Here is a 16,535-nt window from a genome sequence, read left to right as displayed (position 1 = left end):
CTCACGTCACAGTTTTTCCGGGCTTCACTTCTTAAGGGCATATTTGTCTCAAAACATACCATTACACACATTATTGCGTCCTATCTCATGGTTGGAACATATCATCAGTCGAGATTTTTCCCCACGTAAAATGATTTCACTATGGTACAATAGGCTAAGGGCCCCTCCAGAGGCTCTAAAACCAGCTTTCATAGGACTCTGGGAAAAAGACTTAAACAAGACTCTCTCTCCAGAGGACATTGGCATTATCTATAATCATCGCACAAATCCTCACGATGTGTCAGGATCCAGGAGAACAACTATAAAATCATCTCAAGATGGTATAAAACCCCTGACAAGACGTGCTTATACTCAGCTACGGCTTCAGACACTTGTTGGAGATGCTCCAAAGACAGGGGCACTTTCTTCCACATTTGGTGGTCTTGACCTATTTTACTCAGGTGGTGGGAGAAGGTTTTCCAAACCTGTAACAAGATATGCAACTCCAACGTTACCCCATCCCCAGAAGTTGCTCTCCTGAATCTCTACCCTCGTGACCCCCTTCCCCCCAACTCGCTACTTCTCAGACACTTAGTGAGTGCCGCAAAATTGCTGATCCCATCACTTTGGTTGTCAACCGAGACTCCCTCTATGGACCAATGGTACCAGAGGATAGACCAAATATACAGATTAGAAGAGCTGTCCTCATGGGAACTGAGATCTCACCATAAATTCACAATGGTCTGGAACCAATGGATCTCCTTTCGAGGCTATCAGAGGGAGGGTTGCTCAAACACCACTATACCCAGTGACACCCCATTGGGGCCCATTTCAGCAAACTCCCCACCTACTCCTCCCCTGCCCCCTTCTCGCGTGCTCTGAGGGTGAGTTACTCAGATGGTAAGGTTGCCTTGGCTTTTGGCCGTCACGGATGGATGGCAGTTCATGGATTGGAATACAATGATTTAAAGTGCTTAACGGCTATTTTCTTGACAACAGCTGCTACATGTGTATGGAAAACGCTATTATTTTATAGACCTTGTATTGGTGATCTAGCGGCTGATTAATCTTTGAGACTATGTCATAGCACGCTTGATATATGATTATTACCTGACAGACCTGTACTTTGTTTTTCTTGTGTTCAAGAGCAGAGAAGTTTTCTTCTCCTCTTCTGCTCTAATTATGTATTCTATTGATTTATTCAATAAAAATTTTAAAATTTAATAATTAAAAAAAAAAAAAAAAAAAAAAAGAAAAGAACCTATGCCAATCAAAAATATATGATAGCATTAACTCTTTTCTTACAGGATAAAAAGTGAAAGATTATATGTATTCATATTTGTCATACAATATTTTAGGCGCAAGATGCCGACTAAGATAATTGCCATCATCTATGTCATCCTAATCTTGGGGAAAGAATTCCACGCCGAGCCGATTGTTGTGCCAGGTCCTTCGTCCGGAATCATGCTGCAGGACACCGCGGGATTCATTCTGACGAACAAGAGGATTTTGTCCCAGAAGATTTACATCAGCCTGGATCCATGCGTCTTCATCGAAAAACAATTCAACGTGTCCAAGATCCTGTCACCGGAGATTCAAACCTGGTACCAGACGCATATCGGATATTCCCAAGAACGGATTACGCAGATCCTGGAACAAGCGAGAAAGACCTTGACCAGAGAAAAGTTTTCTACGAGTCAAATACCGAGGCGGTTTATTTCTGCCATTGTTGCCGCTATAATCTTTAGCGTAGTGGGCGCTGTCATTGCCACAGGTGTAACAGTTGCCAATTCCATCTTCATTAAAGGGTTTCTACCACTTCGGTTTCACATATTTAGCTGTCAGACACTAGCGATCCGCTAGTGTCTGCTCTGCCCAACCATCCTAATATAATTGCTTTTGGGGCAGCCGTTTTGCTAAAAAAAGAACTTTTATTAATATGCTAATGAGCCTATAGGTGCTATGGGGGCGTCATTAGCACCTAGAGGCTCCGTCTACCTTCAGAAACTGCCGCCGCCCAGCGCGTCCCTCCAGCCCGCCCATCTCCTCCTGAATGCGATCCTCCTTGTGAGCGCCTGTATTCGGCGCATGCGCAGTGAATGTCTGACAGCTTCCCTGCTCAGACATCTCCACTGCGCCTGTTCCTCGGAGCACTATGGCGTCATCGCGCAGGCGCAGTGGAGATGTCTGAGCAAGGAAGCGGTCAGACATTCACTGCGCATGCGCAGAATACATACGCTCACAAGGAGGATCGCATTCAGGAGGAGATGGGCGGGCTGGAGGGACGCGCTGGGCGGCGGCAGTTTCTGAAGGTAGACGGAGCCTCTAGGTGCTAATGACGCCCCCATAGCACCTAGAGGCTCATTAGCATATTAATAAAAGTTCTTTTTTTAGCAAAACGGCTGCCCCAAAAGCAATTATATTAGGATGGTTGGGCAGAGCAGACACTAGCGGATCGCTAGTGTCTGACAGCTAAATATGTGAAACCGAAGTGGTAGAAACCCTTTAAAACATTGGAACTGGAGATCGGTTTACTGAAAAGTAACTTACTAAGTATTTATGCGGAGATAGAGAATCAAAACAAACATTCATCAAACTTGTACCCTGTTTTGCAGGATCTATGGAATGGTTGAATTTGCTGCCCATCCAAAACAGTGCGTTGGATAAGATTATTCAAAAAGACTTTAGGTAAACTATGGCTAAAACACCATAGACAAAGTCTGTGCGCCGTGACCCATGAAGAAGACATATGAAAAGTTCTTTAACATTCAAAAATATATTTTCACTTTATGGAATATTTTGGAATGAAGGGGGATTTGTCGTGCATTTTCATAAATGTACAATCTTATCTGAAGATATTATAGTCTAAATATCAATGCCCATTGCCTTTAAGTGTAATCACAGATTGAACCAGAGTCTGATATTTCTCTATAGGGTTGAAACAGGCCGAGATGAGGTTATGCTGAGTTCAGTTTGGGTAACATGTTTGTAGGGACATAGAGTGTATTGTCTTTTAAAATTATTGTGAGCAGATGTAGTGTATCTGTTAATACTATAATGGATCCTACAGACATGTATCTGTGAGAGACAACCATTTGAATAGCATTGTATTATTTTACTTCATTACAAAATCATTAGGAAAGTCTACTTTGGGTGTGTGAATGTCCCATTCATGTCTTCATAATTATATTCTATATATTCCTGTGTGGTGTATTTAAATTTGCAACATATCTTAACCAATGACTTATATAATATGTCATCTATGTATAACAGTGTGTCGATGTGTGTGTATATATATAGATATATATATCTATATATATACTGTCCTCATACACGTTAGCACGGTGTGTAATCTGACATGTAGCTAAACCTTTTTGTCCTCTGAGAGAAAAGAGACTGTTCCGCTTTAAGGTTCTCTTTATTGCTCGTAGACTGACAGGAAAGGTGAAACTACAGAATAAAACAGTAGTATTTTAGAACATAAATACCATGGTATATGGCATAAAACACAGATTAACCACCTCCCGACCGCCGTACGCGTATATGCGTCCGGGAGGTGGTTGCTTTATTCCTCCTGGACGCATATACGCGTCTTCTCGCGAGACGCGAGATTTCCTGTGAACGCGCGCGCACAGGCGCGCGCGCTCACAGGAACAGAAGGTAAGCGAGTGGATCTCCAGCCTGCCAGCGGCGATCGCTCGCTGGCAGGCTGGAGATCTGAATTTTTTAACCCCTAACAGGTATATTAGACGCTGTTTTCATAACAGCGTCTAATATACCTCCTACCTGGTCCTCTGGTGGTCCCTTTTGTTAGGATCGACCACCAGAGGACTCAGGTAGGTCAGTACAGTCCCACCAAACACCACACTACACTACACTACACCCCCCCCCCCGTCACTTATTAACCCCTTATAAACCCCTGATCACCCCATATAAACTCCCTGATCACCCCCCTGTCATTGATCACCCCCCTGTCAGGCTCCGTTCAGACGTCCGCATGATTTTTACGGATCCGATCCATGTATCCATGGATCCGTAAAAATCATGCGGACGTCTGAATGGAGCCTTACAGGGGGGTGATCAATGACAGGCGGGTGATCACCCATATACACTCCCTGATCACCCCCTGTCATTGATCACCGCCCTGTCAGGCTCCATTCAGACGTCCGCATGATTTTTACGGATCCGATCCATGTATCCATGGATCCGTAAAAATCATGCGGACGTCTGAATGGAGCCTTACAGGGGGGTGATCAATGACAGGCGGGTGATCACCCATATACACTCCCTGATCACCCCCTGTCATTGATCACCCCCCTGTAAGGCTCCATTCAGACGTCCGCATGATTTTTACGGATCCGATCCATGTATCCATGGATCCGTAAAAATCATGCGGACGTCTGAATGGAGCCTTACAGGGGGGTGATCAATGACAGGCGGGTGATCACCCATATACACTCCCTGATCACCCCCTGTCATTGATCACCCCCCTGTCATTGATCACCCCCCTGTCATGCTCCATTCAGACGTCCGCATGATTTTTACGGATCCGATCCATGTATCCATGGATCCGTAAAAATCATGCGGACGTCTGAATGGAGCCTTACAGGGGGGGTGATCAGTGACAGGGGGGTGATCACCCTGATTACCCTGATCACCCCCTGTCATTGATAACCCCCCTGTAAGGCTCCATTCAGACGTCCGCATGCGTTCTGTGGATCCGATCCATGTATCCATGGATCCGTAAAAAATCATGCGGATGTCTGAATGGAGCCTTACAGGGGGGGTGATCAGTGACAGGGGGGTGATCACCCTGATCACCCCCTGTCATTGATAACCCCCCTGTAAGGCTCCATTCAGACGTCCGCATGCGTTCTGTGGATCCGATCCATGTATCCATGGATCCGTAAAAAATCATGCGGATGTCTGAATGGAGCCTTACAGGGGGGGTGATCAGTGACAGGGGGGTGATCACCCTGATTACCCTGATCACCCCCTGTCATTGATAACCCCCCTGTAAGGCTCCATTCAGACGTCCGCATGCGTTCTGTGGATCCGATCCATGTATCCATGGATCCGTAAAAAATCATGCGGATGTCTGAATGGAGCCTTACAGGGGGGGTGATCAATGACAGGGGGGTGATCAGGGAGTCTATATGGGTGATCACCCCCCTGTCATTGATCACCCCCCTGTCATTGATCACTCCCCCCCTGGTAAGGCTCCATTCAGCCATTTTTTTGGCACAAGTTAGCGGACATTTTTTGTTTGTTTTTTCTTACTAAGTCTCATATTCTACTAACTTGTGTCAAAAAATAAAATCTCACATGGACGCACCATACCCCTCACGGAATCCAAATGCGTAAACATTTTTAGACATTTATATTCCAGACTTCTCACGCTTTAGGGCCCCTAAAAAGCCAGGGCAGTATAAATACCCCACATGTGACCCCATTTCGGAAAGAAGACACCCCAAGGTATTCCGTGAGGGGCATATTGAGTCCATGAAAGATTGAAATTTTTGTCCTAAGTTAGCGGAAAGTGAGACTTTGTGAGAAAAAAAAACAAAAAAAATCAATATCCGCTAACTTATGCAAAAAAAAAAAAAATTCTAGGAACTCGCCATGCCCCTCAATGAATACCTCGGGGTGTCTTCTTTCCAAAGTGGGGTCACATGTGGGGTATTTATACTGCCCTGGCTTTTTAGGGGCCCGAAAGTGTGAGAAGAAGTCTGGGATCCAAATGTCTAAAAATGCCCTCCTAAAAGGAATTTGGGCCCCTTTGCGCATCTAGGCTGCAAAAAAGTGTCACACATGTGGTATCGCCGTACTCAGGAGAAGTTGGGGAATGTGTTTTGGGGTGTCATTTTACATATACCCATGCTGGGTGAGAAAAATATCTTGGTCAAATGCCAACTTTGTATAAAAAAATTGGAAAAGTTGTCTTTTGCCAAGATATTTCTCTCACCCAGCATGGGTATATGTAAAATGACCCCCCAAAACACATTGCCCAACTTCTCCTGAGTACGGCGATACCAGATGTGTGACACTTTTTTGCAGCCAAGGTGGGCAAAGGGGCACCTTTCGGATTTCGCAGGCCATTTTTTACACATTTTGATTTCAAGGTACTTCTTACACATTTGGGCCCCTAAATTGCCAGGGCAGTATAACTACGCCACAAGTGACCCCATTTTGGAAAGAAGACACCCCAAGGTATTCCGTGGGGGGCACGGCGAGTTCCTAGATTTTTTTATTTTTTGTCACAATTTAGCGGAAAATGATGATTTTTATTTTTTTCTTACAAAGTCTCATATTCCACTAACTTGCGACAAAAAATAAAAAATTCTAGGAACTCTCCATGCCCCTCACGGAATACCTTGGGGTGTCTTCTTTCCAAAATGGGGTCACTTGTGGGGTAGTTATACTGCCCTGGCAATTTAGGGGCCCAAATGTGTGAGAAGAACTTTGCAATCAAAATGTGTAAAAAATGCCCTGCAAAATCCGAAAGGTGCACTTTGGAATATGTGCCCCTTTGCCCACCTTGGCAGCAAAAAAGTGTGACACATCTGGTATCGCCGTACTCAGGAGAAGTTGGGCAATGTGTTTTGGGGTGTCATTTTACATATACCCATGCTGGGTGAGAAAAATATCTTGGTCAAATGCCAACTTTGTATAAAAAAATTGGAAAAGTTGTCTTTTGCCAAGATATTTCTCTCACCCAGCATGGGTATATGTAAAATGACACCCCAAAACACATTCCCCAACTTCTCCTGAGTACGGCGATACCAGATGTGTGACACTTTTTTGATGCCAAGGTGGGCAAAGGGGCACATATTCCAAAGTGCACCTTTCGGATTTCACCGGTCATTTTTTACAGATTTTGATTGCAAAGTACTTCTCACACATTTGGGCCCCTAAATTGCCAGGGCAGTATAACTACGCCACAAGTGACCCCATTTTGGAAAGAAGACACCCCAAGGTATTCCGTGAGGGGCATGGCGAGTTCCTAGAATTTTTTATTTTTTGTCGCAAGTTAGTGGAATATGAGACTTTGTAAGAAAAAAATAAAAAATAAAAAATCATCATCATTTTCCGCTAACTTGTGACAAAAAATAAAAAGTTCTATGAACTCACTATGCCCATCAGCGAATACCTTAGGGTGTCTACTTTCCGAAATGGGGTCATTTGTGGGGTTTTTCTACTGTTTGGGCATTGTAGAACCTCAGGAAACATGACAGGTGCTCAGAAAATCAGAGCCGTTTCAAAAAGCGGAAATTCAAATTTTTGTACCATAGTTTGTAAATGCTATAACTTTTACCCAAACCATTTTTTTTTTGCCCAAACATTTTTTTTTTATCAAAGACATGTAGAACTATAAATTTAGCGAAAAATTTATATATGGATGTCGTTTTTTTTGCAAAATTTCACAGCTGAAAGTGAAAAATGTCATTTTTTTGCAAAAAAATCGTTACATTTTGATTAGTAACAAAAAAAGTAAAAATGTCAGCAGCAATAAAATACCACCAAATGAAAGCTCCATTAGTGAGAAGAAAAGGAGGTAAAATTTATTTGGGTGGTAAGTTGCATGACCGAGCGATAAACGGTGAAAGTAGTGTAGTGCCGAAGTGTAAAAAGTGGCCTGGTCATGAAGGGGGTTTCACCTAGCGGGGCTGAAGTGGTTAACCTGCTATACATTCAGTATATGATATAATACAATGATAGTAATGAGCTATCAATACAAGAAACATAATACAATGCAGTAAATGACACATAGATAGTGCTCTTACCGACTATGCTCAAAAACAGGCTGAATAACAGATGATGTGACAGGAAAACCAGTGAGAGAGCATGATTGCTGAGACATAAGATGGTGGCTGTTTGCTGTACCAGCACAAGACTAGCAAGAACCAGGAACTACCCACAATGCACTGGGACTCCCATAATGCATAGAGAAAAACAGGCTGCGTGAAATACCTAAACTCATCAATAGATGGTGCTGTTACGACACAATGTAATGCAAATGAATTACAACAGTTAAAATGCCATGTCAACTGATAAAGAGACAGAAACAACTGGAACTGAATCTGGGGACAGAACAATATATATAAAAGAAAGAAACCACCGGCGGCACCACCCTCAAGATTAGTAAGATAAAGATGCGTGCAAAATCCAAGTACGGCAGCAGGTGCTTACCCACTTATAGAAATGAAAAAATTGGACTGCACTCCAAGCGTGTCTTCAGGAAAAATCTGTTTAATCACCCATAAATGGCAAAGCGACGTTTCGGCTCCAACTGAGCCTTTCTCAAGCATTGGTGAACAGTAAATGGCAGGTATATAAAGGTGTGTCAATACATACAATCAATAAAATAACATAATTGATACTTTACAAATAATGCATGTATACAGTATACAAATGTGCAAAAATCGCAAATCGATCATGATACATAAAGTGACCTGTGCTTAACATGTTACATATAGAAACACCATAAGGTACATGATTAGTTACACCTGTAACCCATCACTATATCATTAGTGCATCAACTAAAGTAATATCCATGTGCAAATAGAGAAGACTAATGAATTTGTACCTGAGAAATTATATATATATATATATATATATATATATATATATATATATATATACACACATTATTTAGAATATATATTTTATGCCGTGTATATCCCACTGAACATATAGACTTTTGAGGTTTAGAAAAGTATTGAAGTTATCTTCCTACTAATTGGATTTCATGAGGAGAGCTGAATATTATTAGCCAGCCATGTGGGCAAGTTAATGAATCCGGATGTTATGTTAAGTAAAAGGAACCATTGTCCATTGTCCCCAAGAAGACAGTAGGAGATGGTGACTCCAACATGTCTAGATTAGGGGTAATTAAAATGTCAGGAAGAAACCCTTAATATTGATACATATTGGGGAGGTTAATGAGGTCATCTGAATATATTATTGGGTATTTAGAATTAATGTTGAAATTGTCATGTGGTACGACAGTGCCATCTAGAGGTAAATTCATAATAGTATGTCATTTTCACCAGTATTCCAAGGGTTAAAATGACATCATTGGTATCTGCATAAGAATACACCCATCTTGTCTGATTGGAGATCCCTAATCTAGAAGGGGAGGAGTTCTTAGATAACAGGGGGTATAAACTATGCATGAAAGACTTTAAGAGGATCTATCTATCTCTGTATCTATCTATCTATCTATCTATCTATCTATTTATCTGGCTATCTATCTATCTACACTCTTCAAATGAAACAACTGCAACTAACAATTCACTTCAACAACAAAAAGAAACTTGGATTAATTTTTGTCTACTGGAAGAGTTTTAAGAACTAATCACACCCGAAACCTGTCCATCCTTGACTTGGTAACGTATGTTATATTTTTGCTTGTGATATTATTAAGATATTCCTCTCAGCGTATAGTTAAGAGTTCCCATATTGTGGGAACGTATAGTGTTAATCACCTCCCTAATGCTAGTTGTCCTCTTAGCAAAGATGCATATTGCTAATGGGAGATTAGACATTGTCTGAGTAGAGGAAAACTGTGGGAAATTATATTTCCGTAGTCTGGTTGCTGAGTAGGATATAAGATCATATTAATATCATTTATATTTTTGATTGTCATAGACTGAGACAGAGTTAAGGGACAACATTTATTGTTCTTGTATTAATCTGTATTTTGTCATGTTATAACCTGTTGGTAAACAGAAAATCCTGAGCTTCTCTTGATGTATTAATTATTGGTCTGTTTGATAAAGATATAGCATTTATTTCTTATCATATGTTACTTTTAATAATTCTGTGCTGCTGAGAAAGTGATAGTGGATTACAGCACCATCTAGTGGTGGTTTGTTGGTACTGCGTCAATTTGTCTATCCATTGATCGTATGTCAGTTTTATATTGGATTTTTACTCATTTATAAATAAATTATTACATATATTTTGCATAATTGGTTGCCCCTTTGTTTTCATTAATTGCATAAATTAAATTTAGAGTCTCAAGATAAAAGAAAAGCGTTTTATGTCCGCCTAGTGGATTTCCTGACTGATTTCCATATTTTATTAACATATTTTTTTTTAATATAAAATATTTATATTTTATATAAAATATATACTTTGACAGATGGTGATAAGAGCTCTCGTCATATCTAGAGTGAGCAGGATGCCTTTAAGTGATTGGTTGCATATAGTTAAAAGGTAAGAGGCAATGGAATCCCTAAATGTGCTATAGTAGAGGGCAGTGAGACCATTGTTTTTTGGGAGCTGCTTGATGGCGTCATTCAATTCATCTATAGAGAAGGGTTTTGAGTATCTTTTTATGGGAGGGGTGGTGTTTAGGGAGTGAGATTGTGTCTAGAAATCTGGTGATGGCTTCTATGTAGTGATGTCGCGAACGGTGAACGCGAATTTCCGCAAATGTTTGTGAATGTGCGAACCGGGCGAACTGCAATAGACATCAATAAGAAGGCGAATTTGAAAACCCACAGGTACTCTTTGTGGCCACAATAGTGATGGAAAAGTTGTTTCAAGGGGACAAACACCTGGACTGTGCCATACCGGAGGGTGATCCATGGCAAAACACCCATGGAAAATTACGTAGTTGACGCAGAGTGTGGTAAGTTGAAATCGCAATGCGATTTATAGAACTTGGATTAATCGCATTGTGATTTCAACGTTCTCAAATCCGACAGTACATTCTAGCATGGAGTCGTTCCCATGGTGATAGGGACGCTCCATGAGCACGGAAGTCGGCAGAAGTTCTGTTGAAATCGCAATGCGATTTATAGAACTTGAATTAATGGCATTGCGATTTCAACTTTCTCAAATCCGACAGTACATTCTAGCATGGAGTCGTTCCCATGGTGATAGGGACGCTCCATGAGCACGGAAGTCAGCAGAAGTTCTGTTGAAATTGCAATGCGATTTATAGAACTTGAATTAATTGCATTGCGATTTCAACTTAGAGCTTCTGCCGACTTCCGTACTCATGGAGCGTCCCCATCACCATGGGAACGGCTCCATGCTAGAATGTACTGTCAGATTTGAGAAAGTTGTAATCGCAATGCGATTAATGCAGGGTATATTAATCGCATTGCAAATTCAACTTAGAGCTGCTGGGTTCCTAATGGTTTTATTGCTAGAATATAATGAAGATTGAGAATATAGTGCTATATTCGTTATATTCGTCAATTACTAGCAATACCACCATTAGGAACTTAGCTTGCATTCGCTAGCTTGAATTCGCAATGCGATTAATATAACGTGCATTATTCGCATTGCGATTACAACTTAGATCTGCGTTCCTAATGGTTGTATTGCTAGAATTGAGAACGAATATAGCACTATATTCTCAATCTTCGTTATATTCTATCAATATAACCATTAGGAACCCAGCTCTAAGTTGTAATCGCAATGCGATTAATATAACCTGTATTAATCGCATTGTGATTACAACTTTGTGACACTGCAGCTTCATAATGAATCTAAGATGGATGCTGTCCTTGCTTTTTGATAGGCGGTAGGAGGGTCTGGGAGGGAGGGTATGCTGATTGGCTGGAATGTGTCTGCTGACTGTGAGGTACAGGGTCAAAGTTTGCTCAATGATGACGTATAGGAGGCGGACCGAACATCGCATATTTTCGCCCGCAGCGGCGAACGCGAACAAGCTATGTTCGCCGGGAACTATTCGCCGGCGAATAGTTCGGGATAGCTCTACTCCCAATTTTATATTTTGAGTTCTTTGAAACTTATGTATATGACATATATTTGTACTGGCACAAACCACATAATCACAATTTATTTTATGGCAGGTGAATGCCACATTTTTAGGGCCCATACTCCCGTGGCCTAAAATAAAATTTTTCTAGGCTCCAGCATTTTTCTAGGCTCTAGCGGCTTAGTGCACAGCCTTATGGATATGTATGTTTAGCTACCTGTTCAGTCATCAAGGTGACCATGCGAAAAGCATTTTATAGACCTTGGTGCTAGGAAGGGATTACAGGATGAAGCCACTCTTCTATTTGTGGACATCTCATAATATTGTGGAGGGATTACAGTATATGCCCCCCTGCTCCATATACGACTCTTGCCCACTCCTGTGTGGCGTATTTGAGCGTTTTGTGCAGTATTTTGTGGCTCACTGGTTGTACCGAGAGGGCAAACTGTGAATAGGCTCCCTATTCATGTGGGCAGGAACCTATTGGTAGTCTTTTCTATGTCAGTCTATGTATGTTCCTATGCAGCACTCTAGCTTTCCTTGGGTACCCTTAGAGCACACCCTAAGCACAAGTCGAGGGCGGCTAGGTTTTAAGTAACGGGTAGGAGTACCGTGACATGCATAAAGAGACATCACTATACCACTCGGCAATTCCTACACCTGGGTCGTTATATAGAGGGCCCCAAGGGGAGGCTGCCCGTTGCATGAGCATTAAAGACAAATGTCCCTGTATGACCTTGGGTCTACCTTAGATCTTAGATCTCTATGCTATGAGGTAATATCAGTAGACATGTCAGGTAGGAAAACTTGATTGTAATATGGGAAAATGTTGCCCATAATATGCTAATGTAAAATTGGCTTCAGTCAAGTTCTGACATTATCTGCACCTGATTTAGTTTAAAATGGTTTTCTAGGCTCCTGACATTGATAACCTATCCTCTGGACTGACACTCCCCATCCCCTTTCAATCAGCTGTTCCCTGCAACCTCCAGCTCTAGAAATAGCGATTTGAATGGAACAGCAAGCATAGCTGCAGTGAAAGTGTAGTGGCTATGCTGGGATACTGCAGCTCATCTCCGATTCACTTCAATGTGAGATGATCTGTAATAACTCAGGACGGCAACTACCATTTGAATGGAGCTGTGCTTTTAGCTTCATTCATAAAGCTACTGTAGTTCCCATGCCTGAGGCTGCAGGGAGAAGCTGATTAGTGGAGATGCAGTGTAGTAGACCCTCACCAGTTGTATTTTTCTGACCTATTTGAGGATAGGTCATCAATGTCAGGAGCCCGGAAAATGCTTTTAAGTCTCAACAGTGGATTTAGGTTGGTCTTCTACAGGGTGGCAGCTCTACAGTGTTCACAAACCCCTGTTAGCCTAAATCGGATAGTGGCAACATGAATTGGAGGTAATACTAACCCACGTAGGTGGGCAAGGTTGCAGCTTTCAGATTTTGGCTGCCCTGTTGAGTCCTAGCCTCACAGAAATGTAAAAAAATACTAATATGACTATTGAGGTCCAATCTTTTGCAAACAGAAGCTCAACACATACAATTAATAGAATACATTAACTTGTAGTTTGACAAGGGGTGCCCATATTGTTGTGTATGACTGTATGCATCTACCAAATGCACCGTATACAAAATAGTAAACATTTCTTGATTTAAGCCTTTACATGTATTACAAAAGAGGAAGATTGTAAAAGCTATGCCTGTCAGCAGCCAGTCCTGAGGTGGGTAGCTGTTCAATAATTAAATAAATAACTTAACAAGCTAACAGTATGTTTGTATTGACTAAACCATTTGACATAAATGATTGATTTGACTATCTGCTAAAAAGATATGTCCATTAATTGACCAAATGTAAGATCTTTAAGGTTGTTGAGCTTTCATGCTAAGAAATAACATTGACAATTCCCATTATTTGATCAACAATTCTCTTTTAAGTTTTAGCTAAAAAAATGTGTTATGTTATATTACTCCATTGTATTATGCACAGTGACAAAAGTTATATCTATTCTTCAGTCTGTTCAGTCAGGCTTATGCGCATTATTTATTGGAGTTTGGTAATCTTCTTGCTCCAGCATAACTTTTAGGTTCTGTTCCATACATGTGGACATGAGTGATTTAGAATAGACTTGGAATAGATTTATTACTTTTTTTTATCCCTCTACATGATATATCCCCGATTGCTGGTAATGGAACTTTTATTTACATTCCACACTAAATTGAACTACAGTAGATAGCTAGTCTTGTAACCTTATACAAGTGCATGGCTAAAGAAAGGTTGTAACCTTATGAATGTGTATGGCTAAAGACATTGTAGAAATAATAAATGATATACTTGGTGTTTGCCAAACGTAACATTTCTTTCACATAGCAGTTTTATAAATGGCACATTATTGAAAGAGGGCTCTGATAAGTTGTGCATTGAGCCCAAGAACTCCAAGTAACACCTCTGAGACTTTATAAGATGCTCTCATAGCAATATGCGTTTATATTAGCTATGTTTCAAATTATTTTGTTGGTCATGGATGCTAACCAGTTAGTATCTGCATTTACTATTATGCGATGTACTACAAAAATGTATAATTTGCTGTTATTGATGATGCATTCTCTGTCTTTTAAAGATTTTGATACATGAAGTCTAATATGTAAATATAAATCCATTATATTTTTGTCTGTATTGTGTAGGGAAATGCAACAATTCATAAAGAACATCTCTAAGATGTAGAAGGTATTGTGCTTAAAGGGGTTATCCCATCTTAGACAATGGGGGCATACCGCTGGGACCCGCACCTACAAGGAGAACGGAGCAGAGAAAGTGGAGGAGGGCGCACTGCGCATGCGCAGCCGCCCTCCGTTCATTTCTATGGAGCCGCCAAAAATAGCCGAGCCAGCTATTTCCGTCAGCCCCATAGAAATGAATGGGAGCGTTGGCCGCGCATGTGTGGTGCGCTCCCATTCACTTCAATGGGAGAGGCGGGGAGCTGTGCCTGGTGGTGGTCGGACCCACCACCAGGCACTTTGTATTCCAGTACAAAGAGTAGAAGCCGATTTACGTGCAACTCCAAAGCCAGGACAAGGTCATTGTTTTAAGTTACAAAACACAAATAACATATAGTATTTAAAGTATTACCAGAGGAATCAAACACAATGATAAGTAGGGCACGGAACAGATGTAATCTCCTGAGGAGAACCACGAAGCGGTATCATAATCATGAATGATAATAGACTGGATGATAGACAGATCTACATTATACATGCATGATGAAGCTTAGTACAAAAATTGCAAGCGTATTCTACAGAGCTGAAAAACCAACAATAAAAATTGATGAATGAACAGAGACATGGTACAGGAAAGGGAGAGGGAGGAGGAGGAGGAGGAACAGGGGTGGGGAGGGGGGAGTGAGAGAAGAGGTGTAAACTATTTGGATAGTAAGAAATCTTCAATTTCGGATTCGGAGAGAAAAAAGAAAAAATCAGACAGCACATAAGGTATTATAAAGTCAGTCTAGATTAGGCGGTTAAGTGATCAAACAGCCAGTCAGAGCTGGAAAAGCTAAGTAGTGTGTATATATCTAACAACACGGATACCCTTGTAATAGGCAAAATAAACCTCGGATTGTTTAAGGGGTCAGTGTGTCCATTTCTTTAAGCTGATGAGGAGTTAAGATATCCTTCCTAGCCGTCCATGGAAGCCATATATTAGTGTATTTGTGATGGGAGCGAAGTTCCCAGTGTGATAGTTCCTCAAGTCTTGCTAGTGCTTCAATTTTTTCTCTCCATTGAGAGATTGAAGGAGGTACTGATTTCCAATTAGAGGCAATTCATATTCTTGCTGCTGCCAACAGAATTTTCAGTAGGGATAATTTTGAAGCTGTTAAAGAGTTAGGTATTAGAGATAACAGGTATATTTTTGGACAGCTAGGAAGCAGACCTTCATTTGAAACCAGAATGTCCCTTATTAGCTTTAAAAACAGATCCCAAAAGGTTTTTATTTTGGGGCATAACCACCAAATATGTAGGAAAGAACCTTTTTCAGACAAACATCTCCAGCATCTATTCGAGGTGTCTCCATACATCAGGCTTAATTTTACAGGGGATAAGTACCAACTTGTGAGGACTTTGTATGCATTCTCTTGTATGGTTACACATCTAGAGATACTTTTAGGAGTACTTAGAATAATCTGGGTTTCCCTTTCAGAAAATTTCACTACTAAGTCTTTCTCTCATTCTTTTATGAAGTAAGGGGAGGAAGAAGCTTCAAATGATAATAGGTTTCTGGTTATAGTAGAGATGATCTTAGTTGGGTATAGGGTTTGCGAGGCCAGACTTTCAAACCATGTTAATGGCGCGTTAATTATACCCTTTTTGATAATAGGATTAATAGTGGATTTTATGCATGAATATTGCAATTGACTGAAATTTTTAAGTTAAAATTTCTTTATTAAGGAGGCGGAGTCTAGAAGTGTACCCTCATTATCTAATAACTCATGGATTGATAGGCCATAATTACGTAATTGTGAAGGTAAGATGTTGAAACTATCTGTGTTGAGACTAAGGCAGTCACTAATGGTTAGAAGTGCAGAGGGGAAGGTCAGGCAGGTTCCTCTTATTTCTGTGTTTTCCCAAGTCGACAATGTGGATGACGCCAATGAATCTCCTAAAATTTGTTTAGGCGCCTTACTAGATTCAGAAAGTAATAGAGGTCTCATAGGGCAACCCACCAACTTTTCTTCTAAGGGTACCCAGAGTTTATGAATCGGCCTCCTGATCATATCAATTATCCTGTTCAGGTGCACTGCTCTTTGGTATC

The sequence above is a fragment of the Bufo gargarizans genome, chromosome 3 (assembly GCF_014858855.1).
Source record: "Bufo gargarizans isolate SCDJY-AF-19 chromosome 3, ASM1485885v1, whole genome shotgun sequence".
Taxonomy (NCBI): domain Eukaryota; kingdom Metazoa; phylum Chordata; class Amphibia; order Anura; family Bufonidae; genus Bufo; species Bufo gargarizans.
This window is presented reverse-complemented; position numbering follows the sequence as displayed.